Source organism: Poecilia mexicana, unplaced genomic scaffold, assembly GCF_051168715.1.
Source record: "Poecilia mexicana isolate PSO_F unplaced genomic scaffold, ASM5116871v1 scaffold_20, whole genome shotgun sequence".
Classification (NCBI taxonomy): Eukaryota; Metazoa; Chordata; class Actinopteri; order Cyprinodontiformes; family Poeciliidae; genus Poecilia; species Poecilia mexicana.
The window spans coordinates 25,274,343-25,283,601 of NW_028263389.1; positions in this window are offsets into that span (position 1 = coordinate 25,274,343).

Genomic DNA, 9,259 nt, shown 5'->3' on the forward strand with positions numbered 1-9,259 from the left:
TCACATCACTATATTGCAGACTTTTGGACACAGCGTTGTCCCATATATGCGACAAGTCAGTCAACACCTCCGCACAATAATTCAGCACAGTGAGTGACAACTTTTTTCATCACAAATGCTTATGTGTCTCTGTACAGCTAGCTTTGCTAACATCACGTCAACGGAGCTTACCTTTCTTTGAGCTACTTTTCTAAGTGACGAAAAAAGTAAGACGTTGTCCCCACCGTCTGTGAAAGCGAAGCGATGTTGAGTTAGCTGTGGCCATCGGATTTCTTATTATTTATGAAGTGCTATTACATTACTGACGATTAAACATCTTATGCCGCTGAGAGAAAACCACTGCGCCTGTCTCAGAGCGCCGTGTGCTAGTGAAAGGTGGGGAGGGGGAGGGGAGAGAAACAGAAACACGTATTTGGCAAGTCACGTTATTGCTTGGATTTTAATTGGTGCGTTTTGCATCCACTGAAAACAAAGATGTTAACAAATAAACTAGATAGTGTGCTGTATGTTTAGTGATATTTTAACAGTTGCGGTCTCGACTGGTCTTGAAATAAAATGCCGAGTCCTCAGCGTCCAAGACCGAGACGAGACCGAGACCATCAATAAATGGTCTCGAGACCGGTATCGAGACCAAGACCGATCTCGAGTACTACAACACTGCTAGTCAGACATCCTTGAGCCTGTTCTTCTGAAGCGATGATCACATTGTTGTCCTTGTTGATAAAATGTAAAATGTTTGCAGTGAGCAGTTTTATCCCATGTTTGTTAAGATTGTGTCCGCCTCTTCCAAGAGGTGAAAGCGCTGCCAGTAGATCCAGAGGTTATCGATGAAGGTCACTGAGCTGGTAGAGCTTTAATCAGCCATTTATCATGAGCAGCCTGGAGTGTTTTTCGTCTCCACATTGAGGTGATGGAATCGGACCACTGAGAAATAACTTCATTTTTAATTTTCCCATAGTGTTCAGAAGAATATTAAAGTCCTTTTTCAGAATCTCCGATTTTTGCTTTGCCAGATCGTTGGCTCCAACATGCACAACTAAAGTCTCAATATTTGGCTGATCAGTGGTTAGAGAGAGTAAATCAGATACAGTGTCACCAGGAAAAGAAATCACTCTCATTTTCTTGGGATTGCAAACGTGGCTGATTCCATTTACTGCCTCATCTTCACCAATAAGCACTTTTGGCATACCTTTCATTTTCCTGGTGGTTGCTTTGTCCTTTGGAGCTTTGGGGGTGGATGTGTTGGTCTAGCCTCATTGCTGATGTTTGAAGGTGAAGTTTCAGGTGAGGCTGATGATGTGCAGAAAATCTGTTTTTCAGTGGGATTCCCATTTGAGTCAGAATGTTTTGAGGCTTGGGCTGATGGCTTTGTCCTTGGTAGCGGGGTCAGTGGAGCCGTTTTGGTTCCAGCTGCTTGTTTATTTTTCTTTAGCAGAGCAGGTGTTGAAGTTGAAGGTGGGTTTCGGCTCAGAGCCGGCCACGCTGATTCGTCCAGGTGAGGGGTTCTCCCTGTTAGTCGTCTCATGGGATCCGCAGTGTGAGACTTTTGTTTCAGCTTGGCACCCTGAGTATTCCAGGGTGAGCTGCTTGGTGCGGGACGTACAACCTCTCTGTTGATTTGAAGAAGAGTTGTTTCATTTTCCACAGGTAGCGTTGATCTCAAAGTTCAGCTCCAGCCATTGAATCTTCATTTCTATAGACTGAAGTCGTTGTATAATACACGTTGTATAATTCTCACTTTCACTTCTGTCTTGAGGCAAATTTTCTCTTGACCTTGTTTTGTCCTCTTCATTAGACACCAGTCCATCTGGTTGGTAAAAAGCCATGTATTAGCCACACTGCAGTGTTCAAAAGTAACAGCTTGTAGTATGGAAATGATGGTTTACTAAAATGTGCACATGTGATGTGTTTGATGGCTGGGGTTGACCTTGTTGTAAGGTGTGATGCTGACTTCTAGGGGTTGTGATTGGTTCCTCTTCTTCTACTTCTTTTTAACAACGGTTGGCAAATAAGACAAGGGAATTTTCATAACAAATACATATTTATTTTATGAACGTCACCCTTCCCCACAATAAAGCTCATATCCAATTTACACTGTCTTAAAAATAGAATATGAACCGAAATCTTTTACTTCTCAACTCTTTCTGAGATAATATATATATATATATAGATCTAGACCAAATATACCAGTAAAGTTTTATCAAATAAAAAATATACCAATTATTGAATCTAGACTAGATTAAAAGTGTCATCAATTAATTTAATTTAGGAAATATGCTAAATTAAATTAATTGCCTCAGAGGATCAACATGTTTGACATCTTCAATATTGTGATTTGTCACAGCTTTTCACATGGTAGTTATTTTCTATTTCATACCAATTATTAATGTGTCATTGTGATTGCATGCTTGTATAAACTTTTTATGGGGTGAAACGATTGTAAGTGGGGAAGTAAAACATGCGAAAACCAATCAGCACAGGAGCAGAGCCTGCTGTTGATACAACTGTGTATTTTATTTAGTATATTTCTCCTTTCTCTCAGTCTTTCTACCATCTTTCCAGCTTAACCCTCCCACAGTCCTGGGCATGGGGCGTCAATGTGAACCCTTCGTATGCTGCTCTGGAGGGTTCAACCCCATCGCTTCCTTGTTGTCCTACAGTGATATGTTCCTCACTCTCCCTAAGCGTCCAGAAGGCTCTGCAGAAGGTCCTCCTCTCTATTCCTAACATTTTGTCATGTTGGTTTTCCTAAGGTCTAAAATGTTCGGTGTATAGTCTTAGCCTGGGCCGACTTGGCTTCAAAGCCGAGCGGTTTTGCATTAGCACTTCCAGCCCAGCGCTCTGGAGCCCAGAGAGCTGTGGTTCCAATTGGGCCGGCCAGAGGTTTGGAGTCCGCTGTTGATTGGTCCATTGGGTTTGGGGACAGGACAGAGATAAGTTGTCTTCCAGATCCTCTCTGTCAGAGGAGCATTTATTTAGCGTTTAGTGTTGTGACTTTTTTACACTTATGTTGTTCAGTATATTTGCATGATAAGTGACTGATTACAATTATATGTTAAGCATAATTTACATGATGATTATTATTATTATATTGAATATGATTGTATACAATTACAAAGGCGAAGTGAAATATATTTCAGTGTAAGACATGATTTATTTGAATAGAGGAAGTCTTTTATTTTGAAGAATGCTTAAGGATCTGTTACTGTTTAGTCACTATCTTGCTTTGTTGATTTTATTGCTTGGTCACGAGCAGTTGTTGCTGTTGTTCTGTTTTTATCGGCTGAAGCCCTTTTTTTCCTCTTCAATAAATACTGAACAAAAGGGTTCAGTAAAGGAAATACGAGCCTCCGTCTTGTTTGAGAAGAAGCTTTACTCCGCTACATTTTGGTGAAACCACCACAGCTGGCTCTTAATAAGGCTCCGAGCATGGTAACCCCGCGTAAGAAGGTCGGCAGGGTTCATTTTGCCAGCACAGTGGGACCAGAGTTCTGGATTTGTGAGCCCTTGTATTTCTGCCACTCTGTTGCTCACAAATGGTTTCCATCGACGTGATGAGCTGCGGATCCAGTGAAGCGTGATCATAGAGTCCGTCCACATGTTGAGCTGGTTTTTCTCCATGTTCAGTGGCTTAAGGAGGCTGTATCCTAATCTTGCTCCAATAAGTGCACCCATGAGCTCCAAGCGAGGTAATGTCATTTTCTTTAATGGTGCTACTCGTGACTTGGAGGCCACAAAACTGGTAATAGTCTCTTCTAGGTTGTTTTGTCCTTGAAGATATGCCACGGCACCGTAAGCCTTTTCACTTGCATCACAGTAGACATGCAACTTTACAGTGTGTGACTCTTTGTTAATCTCAGTGTGGTACCACCTGGGAATAGACACCAGGTGTAACAGTGGTAACTCCAGACACCATTGCTCCCACTTCTCTTCTAAGTCAGTAGGTAATGGTTCATCCCAACTCAGTCCCTTTTCCCACATCTCTTGGAACAGGCACTTTACTCGGACTGTAAAAGGAGTAAGAAATCCAATAGGGTCGAATATACGGGCTGATGTTCTTAGTACACTTCTTTTTGTATTTTCTCTGTCTTTCAAAATGTCCATTAACCCCTTTTGATCAAACACAAAATCATCGTGTTCCGGTCTCCAAACCAGTCCAAGTACTTTAAGCACATTTCCACTGGACTCTGTATCACCAGTGAGCTCTACTCCATTTTCTTTCCACATGGCTTTCAGATCAGGTGAGTTGGTAACCCATTTGCAGAGGTTCATGCTTGCCTGAGAGAGAATGTGCTTTGCTGCAGTTGTCATGTGAAGAGCATCCTGCACAGTAGGTGAGCTTGAAATAAAGTCATCTACATACATAGAGTCTCTGAGAGCCTGTACTGCCTTTGGCTGTTTTCTTTCAAATTGTTTGAGATGTTTTCTGATAGTGGCAGCAAGCAAGAATGGGCTGGGAGTTACTCCAAAAACAACTCTTTTCATCCTTAAGACACGCACCTCATTTTTCCAGTCCTTAGCTAAAGGTCTGTGCATCCACAAGAACCTGACAGCATCTCTGTCCTTTTCTGCTAGTGAGATTTGAAGAAAGGCCTTAGTTATATCAGCAGTAAATGCTATCTTGTGCAATCTGAACTTTATGAGCACATCTAGCAGGTTTGGGTTCAGGTTAGGTCCAGTGTACAGACAATCGTTGAGGGATGGACTGTTTGTCTCATGTGAGGATGCATCAAATACCACTCTAAGTTTGGTAGTGGCCTTTTCTTCTCTTATTACAGCATGATGAGGCATGTAATATTTCACAGTCTGTTGATTCATTTCTGGTGTAAGAGACACATTAACTCAAGTTAGAGAACAATATTGGATTTTGAGAGGCAGACAGCTTGTAAGAAACATTGTTTCAAAATGTTACATCTGCAAAAAACTAAAGGTTAAGGCAGCACAACAGATTACTGCTCCCTTACCTCGAGACAGAGTAACAGAATCACCTCCCTTTGAAGTTACTGGTGTAGATTTTGCTGGACCCTTATATGTTAAAACTAAGGACGGGTCTGTAAAATCATACATAGCACTGTTTACATGTGCAGTGACAAGAGCAGTACACTTAGAGTTGGTCTCAGATCAGACTACAGAGAATTTCTTATTGGCCTTAAAGAGATTCATTGCAAGACGAGGTCTTTGTAGGGTCATTTACTCTGACAATGCTAGAACATTCAAAAGGGCTGACAAGGATTTAAAGGAGTTATGGCAAAACATCTTAGGATCGACACTCACAGAGTTTTTCACTGACAAGGGAATCACGTGGAAGTTTATCGCTGAGCGAGCAGCTTGGTGGGGGGGATTCTGGGAAAGGCTTGTGAGATCTGTAAAAACATGCTTAAGAAAGGTACTGGGGAAAGCATCTTTGAGCTTTGAGGAGCTCACAACTGTTCTTACTGAAGTTGAGGCAGTGTTGAACTCCAAGCCTCTGTCCTATGTAACTAGTGATGCATTAGAACCCCAGCCACTTACCCCATCTCATTTCTTAGTTGGTAAACGCTTAACTTCCTTGCCACCAAAGATTATTCCATCACCTCACCTAAATCAGGTTCTCACTGCAAATCGCGAACAGCTAGGTAGAAGGTGGAAATACCAACAGAAACTTTTGATAGGCTTTTGCAAACGCTGGCGCAGAGATTATTTGATGGACTTAAAATCAGCCCACAGGGTGAACAGTCCTACTCCAACACTACTTAAAGTAGGAGATGTAGTTCTTTTGGGGGAGGACAATACACCCAGACAGACATGGAAAATGGGTAGAATTGTAGAGGTCTTCCCAGGCAGGGATGGTCTCATACGTTCATGCAATGTTCGTACTTCGACTGGTGGCTTGTTACGCAGGCCTATTCAGTTACTGTACCCTTTAGAAGTATCTTAAATGAAAGGTAAATCCTACACAGATGAACAGTTGTTCATCGGGTGGGAGGATGTTGTGACTTTTTTACACTTATGTTGTTCAGTATATTTGCATGATAAGTGACTGATTACATTTAGACTTTCTCATGTCTGTCATTTTAACATGCAGCGTCAAAAAAATTCAGTCATAATTTATTTTTATCTGTACGTTTTTTTTTTAATGACAATAATGACATGTTCAGTAGCATTTTATTTTCTTTTGGTTAAAATAATATTCAACAGAGAATCCATTTTGTGCCATTACACACCAAGCAGATAAATCTATGTAGTTGTTCCCACAGTGAAAACAAAAACATAGACTGACTGTGGTCCCACTAACTCCATATAAACAATACAATTTAATGATTGCACATAATTTGTGAGCTATTCCTTTGCGGTAGCGTCAATGTACTGTATAGTCTCACATGTCTCACTGGTCTGCATCGGTTGTATAATCAAATATCTCAGGGTTTTAAAGTTGATCTGGAAGATGAGTCTGAACTATGTGGTTCTTCAGCCAAAGATTTTAATGGTAAATGTAAATAACATTTCTCCAGTTGAATCGATCAGAAATCGGCAAGACTGAATGAGAAAATTTCCGCATCTTACTTTTCAATCCTGCAAGCTGCAGCAGCAGTTCAGCAGCACCAAACACGAGTCCAGCTCAGACAGGTGAGGTTTTTTTAAAGGTAATTTTTTTTCACAGCTTCCTTGCTGACAAGCGAATGTTGAAGGAGCACCTGGTTGCACAGGTGCATCTCAATGAACTAGAATAGCAGCGAAAAGCTAATTTATTTCAGCAGATGAATTCAGAATATTATTATTTTAATTTTAAAGATTAGGACAACCAAGAACTAAACTGTGTCTTGGTCTTTGGGGAGATGGCCTCAGTAGCTTCACCAGGAATTTGATTGACGTGATGGTCAAACATCGAGGCAACACTCTGGTCAATGCAAAGCAACCAGGGCTGCAGTACAATAAGGCGGGCCAGGCCTTCTGTGAACTGGTTCCTGCCTAAGAAAACTTATCTTTGAGGAGATTTTTTAAAATAAATTTAATTTTCTATAAAAGTGAATTTTTCAAAAATCAATTTTGTGGTATTATGCTGCTGCAAGTAAAGATGCATTTATTCTTCAGCTTTATTTTAACGTCAATACAGAACAATACATGGACTATGCTTTGGGAGACAGAGATTAGGCAAGAGGGTCAAAATGAGGAAATGAACTGATATAACACGAGGAGAACATGAAAAACGGATAGCAGCAGCACCAGCCACCTGACTCTGTTCCGGCTCAGCTTCCTCTTTGTTTCCTCATACTCACATATAAATCACAGACATGGCTGTGAGATTTTTTTCATGCATGATAGAGCCAAATTATTATGGCTAAACACACAAGAGTATGGGATGATTAAAGTGTCCAGGGCTTCTATGAGAAGATGGAGACATGATTTATCACCACAAACAGCAGCACAGTGAAATGGAGAAGGACTAAATGTTTGGTATTGTGCCTGGTGGCCCTGCAATGAAAACAATGTGACTACTGCTGCACTTTTTACGACATGTCATTCTACAGTTTAAACAATCTTCATGCTTTATTGTTTTTTCTAGTAACAGACGAGTCAAAAAGAAAAAGCATCCTCTGAGGAAAATGTATTTACTTTTTCATTTCAAGCTCTGCCAGAGTTATGAAAGGGGTGAAAAACATTCCTTCCTTACCTTTTCTTCAAATGCATGTCTTTAATCATAGATACTCACAGAAATTAAGTAATGATGTAAGCAAAAAGTTTGTGGGAATTCAGATTGCAAGGTTATTGTTATGGTCATAGACATAATATAAGGATAGACCCTCATGGACCGCTCTGTCTATTGTCACTGACGAGATTCAGGGCGGCCATCTTGGAGCGGTCCACCACTCCACTCAGCGTTACGTTTAGCAGCACAATGAAATATCAGCGCATTTAATCGATCATAACACACTTTATTGTTACTGTAAACCATATTCAAACATCTATCAAAGCAACATTTATAAACAATTGTATTTTTAAAGTATTTTTTAATTGTACTGATACATAGTTCAGCATATTTAAATATGCTTAGTGGCTATAACAATAGAATAGGACTAGAATATTCTGATACTGATGTATGAAGAGCATATTACAAAGCCCACAGCTGTTCATAATTTATTTAATAAATTATTTAGTAATATCAATACATATTTATATAACTATACAAACACAAATAAATAATGATTAATACAGAATAATATACAGCCTAATATATATTATCTGTCAGCTGTTTTCCAGCTTCAGTGATTCAGTAGCTGAGATTGAGTCCAAAATCCGATGTGAGATTCATCCGTGCTGCAGTGAATCCGTCTCTCTTTATAGATTTCTCCCTCTTCTTCCTCACATTGTGTCTTTAGGAAACCTTCAAAACAAAAAAGGAAGATTTAGGATGTATCTTACTTTGGACAGAGTGAAAGAATAGAAATAATAGTCTTTACCACCTGTGTAAACTTTGCTGATGAATGTTATAACACATAATATAAGTTTTATAATATATGTTACACCAGTGGTTTCCAATCTATTTCTGGGCCCCTCGTATGGCTTACAAATAGCTGTCTGGTTGAACGATGTGTGTGAGCGAAGGGGGTGGATTCTTAGAGACTCCCTGATATACTCAGCCCCGGCTCCAGACGAACAAGGGGGGAGAAATTAGAGCTGGACATAGACGACAACACCAGTAGCCTACAAGCTACTTGTTAAGCTTAAGGTGCTGTATTGATATTAGCTAACTAGTCATCTTTTAGCTAACTTTACCTGCATCCAACAGCTTTACTCAACAGTCTTATTTTGGGGGAAAAACTGTGAAAAGTTCTTTGCTATTTGCTGGTTTGCTGCCGTGATTCTAACACACCTGTAGCTCCGCCCAGCAGCAGCAGGTCTCCTTCACAGGTGTAATCCCAGCGCGAGCGTCGTAGCGCTCATGTTGCGTTTAAAGGCGGCTCGGAAAAACAGGTTACGATATGTTAACAACGGATTAAACAGTTTTAACTGCTGAAAAAAGTGACAGAGGACACAAATATGGGAAGTGTGGAAGCCTCTACTGTATCAAATTGACAGGAATAAAAGAGAGTTGGCCATTCTAAGGTAAAAACCCAGCGCATACAGTGTTCATGGTTTGTTTTTTTTTTTGTTTTTTTCATCCAGACGGCTTCCCGCGCCCCCCCTGCAATGGCACGGCGCCGCCCGTATGGGACGCGCCCCACAGTTTGGGAACCTCTGCGTTACACTGTCACATTTCTAATATACAGGTGCTGGTCAT